The following is a 15,564-nucleotide window of genomic DNA, read 5'->3' as shown; positions in this document are numbered from 1 at the left end:
TGAGCCCTAATCGTTTATTATTATTTTTTAACTAAATTTATATAAGTTTTTAACTATTTTTATATGTTTTGAGAAAACCTTAAACGAGCCTAGGCTCTGATCAAGCTCGTGTATTAACTTAAACGAGTGAAAGCTCGGCTATGTAGTGTGAAACTAATACATAAAAATCCAAAAGAGACAAACTTTAAAATATACAAGGCTTGTTAAAGTCTGGGCTCGGACTCAATAACTAAACGAGCTTTATTTGAAGCCCGAGCTCGAAAAAACTCGGCATGTTTGCCAACCCCGTCACAAGCATACATTAACTATGGTTAAAGCCTTACCATACCTAACCAACATCTAGTGTTTAGTTATATACTTATGTAGTTATGTGCAGTTGGATAAGGTCTTTTATACAATACCAATAGCTTTACAAACAAAACATAGATTGCAATGGCTCTTCAGTTGATACAAAGGTTAAATGTTTGTTAGATTTTGTTAATGGAGTTGCTAATATTCTAATTCTTAAACTCTTTGACCCTATACTTGTTTAACTCATAATCCCTTTCACAACATTTTTATAAAACTAAAAGGAATAATTAATACCATCCCAAATGTTTTATACAAAGAAGTATTTATAATGTATTTTTAACATAATCGTGTTCTTTCGTTCACCTTTAAAATTTTTAAAGAAATTATTTGTTTCAAATAATAATTCATTGTATTAATTTACACATTGACAGACCCCGTGTAATACACGGGTTCAAAAGCTAGTTATAATTATGTAAATATGTAGCTAATACATTTAAATTAAACATACAAGGATAAGCATGAGTAGGTCTAGTTCGATCATGAGTCAAAACTGCACCTATAACCGATGTCTTGGTTTTTAAACTTTGTAGAGGATCAGTTTTAGTTACAAATGGTTGGGTTCTTTCGGTTTTAAGTAAGTACGAGTCAAATCAAAATTCATTTTTAACTAACCAATACGAGTTTTTATTCGATAAAAGTCAATGAAATACGAATTAAAAGCTGGGTGGCTGAATTTTAGCTAGGGGTGCAAACGAGCCTAGTTGCTTGCGAGCCACTCGAGCTCGAATCAATAAAATTATCGAAACAACCGAGTTTATTCAAAATTGAGCCGAGCCCAAGCTCGAGCCTTATCTGGGAAGCTCATTTAGACTTGTCGAGCCTTGTATATTTTAAGTTACAACTATTTTGGACTTCTATGTATTAAGTTATCACAGCAGAGCTCGAGCTTAGCTTTAGCTCGTTTAAAGCACTATACGAAATTGAGTCGAACTTAGGCTCATTTATATTTTCTCAATATATATAAAAATAATAAATATATATATATAAATTAATTAATTAATAGATAACAAAAAAGCCGAGTCTGAGCCGAGCTTAGACTAATTTATAGATTTTCTAAAATTATATAGAAAAATAATAAAAAATGTATATAAATTAATTAACAAACAATAAAAAAGCTGAGCTCGAGCCAAACTTAGACCCATTTATAGTTTTTCTCAAACTATATAAAAATAATAAAACATGTATAACATTTAATTAATAAATAATAAACAAATCTAGTCCAAGCCAAGCCGAGCTCAAGCTTGAAAAACAACTCATAAAGAAAAAAATTTCGAAACAACCTGAGCTCGAACTCAATCCCTTGTATGTCAAGACGAGCCTAGTCAAGCTCATGCTCAGTTCGGCTCGTTTACAACGGACAACTTAACTCCGTAACGCTTGAAGAAAGAACGTAGAAATAAAAAGAAAGAAAGCAAGCAAAAAACGACAACGTTTCAAATGCATGTCCATTGTCCAAAACCACCGCATAAACCCTAACAACCACCGATGACGTCACTTCCATTTCCGATCACCTGCAACCACCACACACCGTTAACATCACAGTCCGTACGCCGTCACCGTTACCGTTACCGTCAACTCACGTTCGCCGTTTCCAGAAACCGCGAAACCGTATTGAAAAAAGCCAAACAGTATCTACGTAACTCACGTGACGCCGTTTAACTTAACGGCGCCGATAACCTCCGTCTAACGCCGGACCAAGCCGTCGGAACAGTCGTGTCCGCTCAAGCGAACTTCATGCGCGTTGTAATTAAACCGAATAAATCGAATAAACCGAATAATAATAAACTTAATGAATTAGAATTACATGAAGAATATTATTATGGAGTGGAGTTGTTGTGTTCAGTTAGGAGTTTGTTGAAGAAGATTAAGAGGAGAGTGATAGTAGGCGATACGGTGTTGGTTCGGTCGATCGATTGGATCGAGCGAAGCGGAATGATAGAGAACGTGTTTGAGAGGAGGACGGAAGTAACCGATCCGCCTGCAGCGAATGTGGATCGGTTACTGGTTGTGTTTTCTTTGGATCAGCCGAGGCTGGAGACGAAAACACTTACTAGGTTTTTGGTTGAGGCTGAGTCGACGAAGCTTCCGTTTACGCTTGCTTTGAATAAAGCGGAACTCGTAGATGAAGAGGTTTGCATGATATATGATATGATGTTATTTATGATATTTTGGTCGATTAATTAACTAACTAAATGCTGAACACGAACAGAGGCCATGTTTGTTCAATTATATTTGTAAACAATCGATAACGTGTTTGTGTACGTCCGTTTATGTTAGTTAATGTTTGTTTGTTAGGTTTTTAGTACCTTTTAGCAATGCAGTCAATCTCGGTGACATATCAATGGTATCTCGGTTATCGTTCCTCATGTGAAATATATATTGCAATAATGTCAGCTATATTGACCGATATTTCACCGATATTCCCAATATCATTGTTTTAAGTCTTAATATTCAACTTTTAGTGTTTAATGTTGGTGTTTCAATTCTTAATCAGTTCCTACTTGCTACAATTGTTAGTGTTGCAAAAGGTTAATTTATTAATAGTAGGAGAATATAATGAATTGTTACCGTTAAAGTGCTATATATATAAATTCTGCATGATATTAAAATTACCAGTATCTCACCGCGATAACCGATATCTAAGATATTGGTCCTCGACCGATCTCCGATATTTTTCCGCATTAACTGCTTAGCTTTTTAGTGACTTTTCTAATCTTATCATAAATATTTAAGCAAAATTATTTACTATCAAACAAAAATGTATATGAGTAATATGTGATTAATTAATATATAGAACTAACGAATGAATATGAATGTTAAATAAATATTCACCAACACAAAGTTGGTAGTCGGACCAACCGTTGGCACCAGCTATTTTTGGTTAGCCAGATCAAATAAAACATTGTTTGCGTTCATGTGTGTCGTTTGTTTGCATTCGTGAATGGTTCACAAACAAGTTCATTTCCTTAATGAACAAACATGAGCAATAGGTTTCGTTCAGTTAGCTGTTCGTGCACGCACTTGTCTATTAAAAGCTTAACAGATGAACATGAACAAAACCTTGTTCGATTCGGTTCATTTACAGCCCTACATGGAATTAGGTCAGATGTTGTATTCATTTAAGATTATGCAGTAATCAGTAATCTGCATTAGTGTATGTTCATTTATAATACTTTTCGGTTTCATGTATTATTTTATTTTAATGCTGACTGCGAGTAAATGGAAAACTATTCTTCGCATCTGGGGTTATGAACCGATCATTTGCAGCGTCGAGGCCAAAACCGGACTTGATTCTCTGCAACTCAAATTAACAAATCAGACTTCTGCCAAGTGGTGTCGGAAAGTCCAGTTTGATTAATGCTTTAAGAAGTGATCGCTTTGGTTTTGTGTCTGCAGAAGTGGATCATTGGGCCAACTCTGTAAGATACTAAGATCTCAACTTGTTTGCAGGGCCATCTTCGTGAATTTATATATCTCGGCTAAATTGAGATAAAAAGGCCCATAAGCCCTAATGAGTAATGAAGTACATAAACTAGGTTTTTCAAAATGACATTAACGTTATAACAGTAGATATAGCAAAAATGTAGTAATAAAGTCAAATACAGTAACAGCTAACGGCTACAGATGATTTTGGTTTGGGCCATAACCTAAACTTTACCAAATGGTTTATGAATATAAAAAAAATTGTTAGGGACTATAATTTTAAGATTTATTTTTTAAAATATATGTATATATGTAAACAAAATATATGAAAACTTTTTGGTCCCAAAAAAAAGTGACTCGGCCGAGGGTGCGACTCGCACACCTCAAGAGCCGGCCCTGTTTGTAGTTTATTGATTTAAACTTTCAAATTGTAATTAAATCTGTTTCGTTTCACACAGATTTCAAGAAGCAAGTAGCTTGAAGACCAACGTGTTGGTGAAGTATAATAGCCAAAAAAAAGAAAAAGAAAAAATCAACTACCAATAAATAAATGAATTTCCACTGAATTATAATGAGATAATAACAATTGTTAAATAAAATATAAAATAATAACACATGTGTGTGTTTCGTATCATAGTTAGACTTAATATTTAAACGAGTACATAAAAATTGAACCATGTACCGAGGGAAATTTAATATAGTTGGCCTCTATGTAATAAATTAATAATTCTAAATATATTACCCACACACATACATGGAAAAGATATCTAGGAAATAATGATAATATAAATAAAAATGGATAAGTTACACTATAAAATGGTGAATCATATGGCTACGTGAAAGCCATCCAAATTCCATATTTTATCACTGTAAATTTGAATTATTTTATTTGAGAAGCAAAACTTCTTTGAGAAGCAAAGTGATCATAAGATTTACTATAAAATGCCAAATTAGGAATCCTTACAAGCTCACAGAAATCATCTACCACTCTTCAAGTTTTGAACTTCTTTTTATTCATGCCCAGTGTCATGAACTCTAACTACCAATAAACCACCAACAATTTTGAAAGGTATTTATTCTTTTACTATTACCTTATTTAATAATTTAGAAATTGACTATAATTGAGAATATAATAAATATTTATAGGTATTATTTCTACGGGATTTTAGAAATTTTATTAAAAGTAATATTATTATTTTAAGTATTAGTTAACAGAATTTGATACTTCATATTATATATATATATATATATATTTAAAATTCTATGAAACAAGAACTTAAATTTACATACTAAAAATGGAATGTTGTAGTTTGCATAATAACCATGAATAAATTAGTATTTTTTTTATGTATCTATTAATTAACTAGTAAACTAAAAATGCAAATATTTGTAAACTAGTAAACTTATATTTTTCTCACTAGCTATAAATTATAAACATATCTAGTTCAACCAACTAAGCATACAAATTTGTAACATATGGGATTTTTGTTCTATGCTTATTTATATTTGTATTAAAGCTTTTCTTAGAAATAAAGTTTTTAATAACGAAGTATTACTAACCAACTTAGTAAAATAGTCAAATATGATATGATTATTTAATAGCATTAATATTAGTAATAATCCACATGATCGTTATATTATGAACTATAAATTTAATTTATTAATTGTACAAATTACAATGAACTCTACGTCAGGTTATATTATTATTATAAAAACATCCAAATAGCAATCATCAAAAAGTATTTTAAATACAATATATAAGTTTTATACATAAACATATTAAATGTTTAAAATGAGTTTACATATCTCAAATGTTCACTTTAAATTTAACAAATATAATTCTAATTTGAATATAACTCATATGTAGATAATTACTAGAACGCTCGTGAACAAGTTATTATTACCTTGGAATAATAAAGGTACGGATCCTTACCCCCGCTCTCGATTGCTTTCATATTCAATTGTTATAAACCCATTATTTTCATATACATTGGAAATTCCCCGCATCTTTAAAATATCGATTCAGTTGACTTTCCGTTGAATTGCTATTCTGACTATGATATAGTTTGTCATGCGATAGAATTATGTTAGTTGTACTCATTATCGCATGTTCCTATATATGTTACGATAAAATATTTGCTATGAGTTATGTGAATAAGATCATTTGTATTCCGATACCCTGAGTGCCGCTTCTCGTGGAGTGTCCCACGAGCATGTTGTTGCGGCATCGACAGCATGTGCACCACCCGTGACGGTGAGATCAGTTCACAGCGTCTCTTAAGTACAAGTGGTACATATGACTATTAGGAGGCGTATGGATCGGTCCTAGGATTAATATTAAAGAGATGGATAGCGGGTATACCAACTTGCCATCTCGTGTGATAAATATACAGGAGTAGCTACCTGTCTATTATTACGTTTTATGTTTCACTCATGGGTACATCCGTATGATACGACTGGATTTATTTAATAAGATTACTTTGCATCGTATCACTTGTTATACGTTCATTCTAAATGATGTCCCATTAAATCCTTAATTGTTTGAGCTTATTATTCCGTACTGAGCATTTGGCTCATTCCGTTGTTACTTATTTTTTTTATACAGGTACACAAGTTACTTTGGGTGGGGTTAAGAGAGAAGAATAAAGCATCATAATCCTAATAAAATATCTTTTAAGCATGTTAGTTTGTAAATTAGACTTAAGTTTTCTTGTCTAATGTATTATGACTTTGACAAATAAATAAATAAATATTATGACTTTTGTTCAGAAACCATGTGTATTGTGACACGTCAGCCCCTTGCGGGCCGGGGTGTTACATGAAGTGTCTGCAAAAAACTGGAAAAGGAAAGCAAATGACTCGCCATGTGTCTTTGCTTCCATTATCTGGTGGAGGATATGTTGCTGATACTCCTGGTTTTAATCAAGTGAGTCTATTGAAAGTTACACAATAGTCCCTTGCACTTTGCTTCCCAGAGGTCAGTCTTGTATTGGCTTATAAATGAACTGAACATTCGGTGAACTATTTGACGGGAAATCCGTTTATGTTTGTCCATTTAATAAACAAGCAAACATGAACACAATATTTTGTTCATTTAGTTAAATGAACGAACACGAGCAAATATCCCATCTGTCCATCTGCGTTCGTGAATGTTTATTTATGTTCTTTAAAATATTCCTTCAAATTTATTTATTCCTAATATTAATTTGAAACCAATGTGATTTTCATATTTTTAAAACCCTTTGTTAAGATATATTGTTTAATTTTGAAATGTTTGACGTAATGATGATGGTATTTTAGACTTTAATTTGGATATTCACATTTAGTTTTAACTTGTGTCGGTTTATTTTCTTTCATATATGTTCATATATGTCTGTTTATGTTCGTGAACGAATGAACACCTTTTTTTTTCAGCACGACCAAGTAAACATATATGTTCATGAAATGCCGTGTGTTTTTGTTTATTTAATAAGCACAATGAAAATAGTAGCATAGAAGAAAACACATGAATCGGGTCAAACAAGTAAAACGTTGCTTAAAGTTGACCATGTAAATATTTTCTGGAAAACTGTTGTGTTTTGTATGTAATGTAATCACACTACTTGTATATATAATTACACTATTTGATTTGCACGTTAATTTAATTTGTATTTGATCCAAACTCTCTCTCTATATATATATACATAGAAAATATATAAATAAAGAAGATATTAAAGTTTCGAAAGTCGAAACTTTTAACAAACAAAATCGGTTTGTTCGGAAAATATAAAATATAATTAACTAATATATTTATGAGTCTTGCATGTTAAATGAATCTCTAGAAACAAAATACATATGTTCGGTTATGAAAACCCGACATAGTGTCAAGCGGTCAACCCAACCCATTTGACCTGTTACACAACCTGTGCGACCCTTTGCTACCTATTTATTTTGGGATCTATTTTTGGTCTCAAAACCACCTAAAAGCTTTTACAATGATATGATTATTATTTTTTGTCAGGTTCGGAAAATTCTTTCGGACAACGAACCATTAAAACGTGCATTCAGTAACTGTTTGCATGTTGAGGGCCCCAAATGTGCTGTGAAACCCGTGTGGCGCGTTGAGAAACCTGCAGCGTGTTGCCATGAGGAACCTGCATGGTGCCTTGAGGAACCTGCATGGTGCCTTGCAGAACCTAAGTGTAAAAGATATAAACACTATTTCCAGTTGCTTGAAGAGATCAAAGTCAGAGTAGAATTCCATTTGCGAACTCTAGGAACCAAACGCGAGGGCGATGTCAGGTATGCTCATAATCTTCTCGAGTAAATATTTATTGTAATATTAAACTATGAGATTTTAGGCCTGTAAATGAACCGAACGCTCATGAACTACTCGGTGGGAAGTTTGTTCATGTTCGTTTATTTAATTAAACGAATGAACATGAACAATCTTTTTGTTCCTTTAGTTAAACGAACAAATGAACATGAACACACGTTTTATGCGTTCATTTATGTTCGTGAATGTCCATATATGTTCGTTCATTTACGAGTGTTTAATTTTTAATAAATATTATAGTTGTTATAATTATATAAATGTAAGCATAAACGAAGCTCGTTTAAATTTAAACAACTAATTTAGATGTGTTTTTGGATGATTTGTGATGCATTGGACTTGTTCTTTTGTGTTCATTAATGCCAACTTATGTTCATTTACGGTTGTTTAAATTTGTTTGTTTATGTTCATTTGTGTTTGTTTACGTTCCGTGAACTGTTTAGGTTTTAAATGAACGAACATAAACGAACACAAACATGCCCATTTTCTTAATAAACGAACATGAACAAAAAAAAGTGTTCGATTATATGTTCGTTTGGGTCATTTACTGGCTTACATAAGAAAAATATTAAGAGTTTAAAAAGTAAGGGTAAAGTTGTCACGTTTTGAACAAAAAATGTTTTGATCAACTAACCCGTTCGACTTGGAATTATACTTAGATTCAAAATGGGAGATATGGGAATCAAGCTAGCTGAACCGAGGTTGGATCCTAAGAAACATAGGAGACAATCGTTTAAGACCACTAATCAATCTATACTAAATGACTTGGAGAACGAACTTGAAGATGACGACGATGAAAGCTATCTAGACGATGATCCGGTCATACATGCAACAGAGAACGAGAAACGGTAAATTATGCCACTTGCTCAACAACAAAGTAATTCGTAAATACTAGGTTTTATCCGTTAGTCGTTAAGGATTTTAAAAGTAATTTAGTTTCACCCTTTTGTTATGTTATTATTTTTAGTTTTGTACCATTGTGAAGAAACACTAACCGGACCCCGGACAGATTACGGGTAACCTGGGGGTTAGATAGATGTTTCCCACGAGGGGTTAGACCCAGAAAAGATGGTTCTTCTGATAACCTGCAAAACAGACACCGTGAGCTTGTCACTGAGAAGGGGGGGGGGGTTCCTCCTTGTGACCACCCTCCGGCGTGAGAATCAGACTAGATTGCTCTTTAAATATAAATGTATATTAAGAGATTGCTAGAGCAGATATCAGGTATAATATGATGATAATGTGATATGATATGATAAGATGAGATGGTCATACCATTTGTGGTATTTATAGCCGAAGGTAGGTTTCCAAGGAGGTGTGGCCGGCTGCAATAGTATTCCTGTTCCACCAACAGTGGCCTACGCACGTGCCCTGCTGGTAGTTGGTGGGTAGGCAGCGGCTGATAGTGACCAGGCCTGCTGTGTACTATTCCTTTTCCACCAACTGCCGGCTATGCACGTGGTATGACAGGAGTTGGTGAGTAGGCAGCGGCTAATAGTGACATACAGTACAGGAGCATGCTGCTCGCCATACTGTTGTCAATAAGCTGTCGTATCTTTAGTCAGATCTTTTGCCCATACCTCGTCAGGTACAGTACAGAAGATCTTCCCGTATCGTACGGACTGGCTTATGGGCGAGAGTATTCCCCCTCCCGCCTTTGTGCGGGATTGTCCCCGGCTTTGCTCATTCCTTCAGGTGACACTGAGTGACTGAGAGTTAAGTGCCTTGTGCGTGTAGCCTTGCTGCGTGGGTGGCCTTCCCTGATGGCTTGTATCCGCAGCTGCGGGAACAGGCAGAGTCCTTCACCATTGGGAGGCATTTCCTGCGGGAACAGCTTGCGTACTGCGCGTAAGGACGTCACGTCTCTGAGCATGGTGGGTCCTGCGGATCCAGTTGGTTTCTGCGCAGACGTCCCTCTTCAAGGTGAGTCTTGCGGGTCCAACTGGGCTCTGCTGGGACCTACCTCTTCAAGTCCCCCCAGTCCAATGTTCTTCTCATGAGTGTTTAATAAAGTGAGGTGAACTTTTGGACTTAAGCAAAGGGTTTTGAAAAGGGTTTTTTAAGGTTTTCCATGGGGATTCTTCCCGCGGAAGTCCTTGTCACTTGCAGAAATTCCCGAGTTTCCTGCTTGATCTTTGGGTATGATGCGGGTAGGTCTGTAACCTCCTCGCAAGTCAGGAGCGTTGAGTCCCACTTGTGTGGATTCTCCATGAGGTTTTGGTAGTTTTGAACATAGTGATCAATTATGTTAAAACCACCAATTCCATCCTGGAGCTTCAAACAATGTAGTTGACGACGTTCCCGCTATGCGGGGATGTTATTTCCGTTTCCGCAAGCATTGCCCAGGAGATCCTTCTTGGTTTCAATTCCCTGCGGAGCGCTAGGTATGTGAAGGGTTTTGCCTTGACACTGTACCCGCGCTCGTCTTATGGTTACTTTACTTCCAAGGTATTTCTGGCGTCAATTCCCTGCGGGTGCTAGGTATGTGAAGGGTTTTGCCTTAACACTGTACCCGCACCCGTCTTACGGTTACTTGGTTGCCAAGGTATTCTTGGCTTCAATTCCCTGCGGGTGCTAGGTATGTGAAGGGTTTTGCCTTAACACTGTACCCGCATCCGTCTTACGGTTACTTGGTTGCCAAGGTAAGGGGTATTTTCCCGCTTACTTTTGAATCTTTTTGAATTTTGAAATTCGAAGAGTTGGTGAGAGGATAAGAACAGTCCAAACCTCTGAAACGTCGTGCGACGGTTTCTTCTGACTGTGTCAGGACGTGCAGGAAGTTATGGTGACGTGACAGTACATGGTCATTCCAGACGCTTTTTCAGGCGCGTGGGCGCGATTTTTCGGGCGCGTGGCCGCGAAATTAATGGTATGCGTCCTGTCAACAGCTGTTGCCAGCTTGCTTTTTGCCACGTGTCATAGTTTCATTGCACCTTCGATTTCTCTCTCTTCCGCATTAAATGCATCGCATTAATTGCGATTAGTATATAAAGGGGGAGAGGGTTCTTTGTAATCCACACTTTCACTCTTCTCTTCATCTTCAGAACGATTTCCGGCGAATACTCATCTTTCAGTCGAGCATTCTCTTGAAATCGTTTTCTTCTTTCTTTTGCAAGATGTCGTCTCGTGATCTCGAATCTACAGCCGATGACAAGAGTACTGCTGGCGAGTGCCAGTGTGCTCTGCCTGTCGATCTGTATCAATACGTCGTCAGGAAGTTCATGCTCGAGTCTCTCGAGCCTAAGTTTCCTGAACCCCATCAGACGGTGTACGATGCCCCCAGAGGCAAGATCGGGGTATATGCTGCATCCTTTGTTTATGGGAATCTTAGGTTCCCATTGACAAAGTTTGTTTACCGTGTCCTTGAGAGGCACGGTGTGCACCTGACCGAGGTGCATCCGATGGCGATTGCCAAGGTTCGCCACTTCGAGTGGGTGTGCCGGATTCTGGGCATTGAGCCCTATGTTGACCGCCTGATGACCTTCTACTCTTGGAGGTGCATCCAGGGGTGGTATACTCTGATAACCCGGATTAAGGGTTTGAAGATTTGCGCAACCGAGCGCAGTCTTCGCTCGTGGAAGCGGGAGTTCTTCTACATCTCCGCTCGCGCCATCCCCCTTGCCATGAAATTCAAGAACGGGCAAGCACTTCCCAGCCTTCACGCCTCCAACTACCAGGAGGCGGAATGGTTCTCGAAGATATCCCGGGTCCAATCTCCGGTTTACCGGTTTGCGGAGTCCGGGATGGTGATGCTCGGGATGAGCCGGGTGTGGAAGGATGCGGATGCGCGAAAGATTCCGATCGTCCTCGAATACGGTTCGAACTCTGTTCCTTACGGTATGCCTTGTTTCTTTTTGTTGATTTAGAATTTCTTCTAACTTCTTTCCTGTTTATTTCAGAGGGGAACGACTTGCAGTCGCTCATGTACCCGCGGGAGGCTGACGGTCCCGCTCGGATGGGTACTCGCGCTCTAGACGAGAACGAGTTGCCCATCCTAGAACAAACGGCTGGATCGGTTCGTGGAGGTCTACCCGCTAGGCCACGAGATCCTTAGCGCTAGGCGGCCAGGTAAGGCGCTATTCGACCCTCGACCCCTCAATGTTGAAACCTCTGCTGGAATTCCTCTAATCGTATGTTCTGATGAGGAATCCGCAGATGGTCCTCCGTTGGTGCGGAAGAAGAAGGCTGCCGGCGGGAAGGGGAAGGAGAAGGTGGCCTCCACTGCCGATCCAGTGCCTCGGTCTGACTCAGAGGCCGAGAGCGAGGAGGTGGCGGGGAACCCCGGTGGTGATAAGACCACCGCTCCGGAGGCTGCGACTGTCACCTTCGGAGAGCCCCGGATGACAATGGTGACCGGCGTGAAGAGGCCGGCTCCATCGGGTTCATCCCCGCCTGTCCGTACATTTAGGCTCAAGAAAACCCGTAAGTACAAACTTCCTTTTATCTTTAACTTCATAGCTTAATATCATTAACACTTTTCTTCTTTGTGCAGGCGTGGATGTTGACGCATTCCAGGGTGGAGCGCAGAGTACTCCGCCCATGACGGTAGGTTTGGTCAGCCTACCTGAGGCGACGACCCAGGCGCCTGCGCCTGCTTCCGCTGGTTCAGTTGCTCACTCCTTTGAGCCGACTGTTCCAGCTGTGATGACGTCACCGCCGGCTGTGAGTGCTATTTTTACCGCATCTTTCACCGAGCCGGCGGTTACTTTTGCTGCGGATTCCGCAGCGGTGACCGCGGCGACTGTTACCATGCCGCCTCCGTCATCGGCCACGACGGCCGATCCTTCAGGTATGCCTGGGGCTTATCGCCAACCTCTGCCTCCTTCCCATCTGCCTGACCTCTTGGATGGATTTCCCTTGGGTTCAGGTGATGGGATTGGCGGCTATCGGCCTGTTATTGACCCTACAGGTGCGTAGGGTTCTTTTGGCCCTTTTCATATTTTTATCATCTTTTCCTAACTGCTTTATGTTTTTTGCAGTGTCGGATTCCAATGAAGTGTATGTTCCACGATGGAACATTCGCCGAGGAACAACCCTTCGCACCCCTGTGGAGTGCGTGGAGTGGGCTCGTCACGCTGCTCCCAGTGGTGCGTTGGGGGAAGCCATGGCTAGCTACCAGGAGGGTAGGCTAACCAATGAGCTTCGGGTTCTCCTGGCCCGGATGCAGCCGCGCGTCGAGCTGCTTTGTCGTGAAAACGACAAGTTAAAAGCAGCTCGTCTTCAAGAAGTAGCTCGGGCGCGGGCTGTCCGGGAGGAGAACGTAAAGCTTACCGCAGCTGCTGCGGAAAAGGAGAAGGCCTTCAAGGCCCTCGAGGTTGAAGTTCAGGCCCGGCTCGAGGCCCGTTCCAAGGCTGCCCAAGCTGTTAATGAACAGCTTCGGCTGGCTAAGGAAACTGCAAGGAACGCAACCGAGAGGGCCACCAAGGCTGAAGCTGTTGCTGAGCCTCTACGCGTGGAGAATGAAGAGCTTAAAGCCAAATTAGAGGCTCTACAGCAGGCTCATGATGCCTTGGCGATGGAAGACGCCAAAAAGCTCCAGGAGATCTTGGACCAGAGGGGGGTGCTTGACCATACTGAGCGTAAGCTAAAGGGCGTCGAAGAGGCTGCGGCTAAAGATGTGTTGCTTGCCAACCTCAACAAGAGTGAAGCCGAACGCGCCCGTAACGAAGCTCAAGCTGCCCTCCAAGAAGCTCTGGTTGCCAAGGAATGGCTTCTTCGAGAAGCGTTGTCTCAGGTAAGCTTTTTCATGTCTTTACGCTTTTCTTTGTAAATAGAAAAGGTTCTGATACTTGTATTTTTTCTTGTAGGTTGTGCATCGGGTCTTTGCTGAGACGTCTTATGACTATGCTATGAGCGCAGCCCTCAACGCTTCTCACGAGGATGGGGAAAAGGTCGGCTTCCTGCTTGGTCTAGGGTTCGTTGAGAAAGGCATCCCGCCTTCCAACTTCCCTTTGTATAATGTTGATACTGAAGCTGTTTATGACCAAGCAGTGAATCAGTATGCCGCCTTCCCGCATCCGGTGGTGGAGAAGGTGAACCAAGTTGCTGCTGCTGATGATGGGCTAGCTATCTTTAAAGCTTTCCTTGAACTACCACGCTCTACTGATGGTGCTGGTCCAAGTGGAAGTGGCCCTGAAGCCTGATCCTGAAGATCCCTTCCCACTGCTAGGATAGATTTAGCTTGTATAGATTTATTTTCTTGTAGGCGGGTAGTTACCCGGCCATTCTTGTAATGAATCATTGTGAAATATAAATCTTTGTGCGGGTAAGACCGCTACTTTCTTTGGATTCCTTACTTTATAAACGTTATATGACTTGCATACTTTAGTTTAAATTAGCAATTTTCCAAGTGTTTAGAATAAGTTAACCTTTGAACGTGGTAGATAATAGGTTGAAGTTTTGCTTCCTTTTTCATGATTGTGCGGGTAGGACCGTCACTTGCACTTAGCAGGATGGCTAAACTTTACCATCTGACCTGCGTGGAGGTTTTCCTCATCTTTTTTTGAAATTTCTAAGTCTTTAGGATAAGTTAACCTTTGAACGTGGTAAATAATAGGTGTGAAGTTTTGCTTCCTCTTTCGTGATTGTGCGGGTAGGACCGTCACTTGCACTTAGTAGGATGGCTAAACTTTACCTATATCTGACCTGCGTGTAGGTTTTCCTCATCCTTTTGTTAGAAATTTTCTTGAATAAGTTAACCGTTCGACGCGCGGTTGTCGATAGGTTAGTGTTCAGTTTTCTCTCATGATTCATGCGGATAGACCGGCACTTTCATTTAGTGGGATGACTGAACTTTTCCCCTTCAACTGACCTGCGTGAAGGTTTGCCGTTTTTTGGGTTTATGCGGGTTTTGCTGCCTTCCCCAACCAACGACTTTCCACTTAATTATGCGGTGAAAACCAGCATATTAGTGTTGAATAAATTAACCGTTCGACGCGCGGTTGTTAATAGGTTAGTGTTCAGTTTCCTCTATCATGATTCATGCGGATAGACCGGCACTTTCATTTAATGGGATGACTGAACTTTTCCCCTTCAACTGACCTGCGTGAAGGTTTGCCGTTTTTTGGGTTTATGCGGGTTTTGCCGCCTTCCCCAACCAACGACTTTCCACTTAATTATGCGGTGAAAACCGGCATATTAGTGTTGAATAAATTATAAAGTATAAATGTAAAATCATCAGCGTCGATGTTCTAAGGAGAATCATTTCCATTAGAAGTGGCTCTTGGCCTTTTTACAAATTTGGAATTGATCTACATGCAAACTGTGTAATTGAGCTCCCTTCCATGTTGTTGGGATGGGAGTGCCATCGAGCCGATACGCACCTGGTTCGGGATCTCGTTCTTTACGCAGCATGTAGTCTCCACATTGAAGCTGGAATTTTTATTCGTGTTTTCCCCAGCTGGGGTTCTACACGCATCAGCCTGCTCAGCGTTCATTGCGCCACGAGGTGCGCGAGCGTCCCATCTCTGACAAATGCT

The 15,564-nt window shown here is 39.7% G+C and overlaps 1 pseudogene; it reads left to right on the top strand.

The window, feature by feature from the left end:
• Positions 1-2,013: 2,013 nt before the first annotated feature.
• Positions 2,014-8,938, top strand: LOC143530450 (small ribosomal subunit biogenesis GTPase RsgA 1, mitochondrial-like; annotated as a pseudogene).
• Positions 8,939-15,564: the final 6,626 nt, after the last annotated feature.

The sequence above is a fragment of the Bidens hawaiensis genome, unplaced genomic scaffold (assembly GCF_021521415.1).
Source record: "Bidens hawaiensis isolate Kalapana, Puna unplaced genomic scaffold, B.hawaiensis_p1.1 tig00008946_1, whole genome shotgun sequence".
Lineage (NCBI taxonomy): Eukaryota > Viridiplantae > Streptophyta > Magnoliopsida > Asterales > Asteraceae > Bidens > Bidens hawaiensis.
This window is presented reverse-complemented; position numbering and strand designations above follow the sequence as displayed.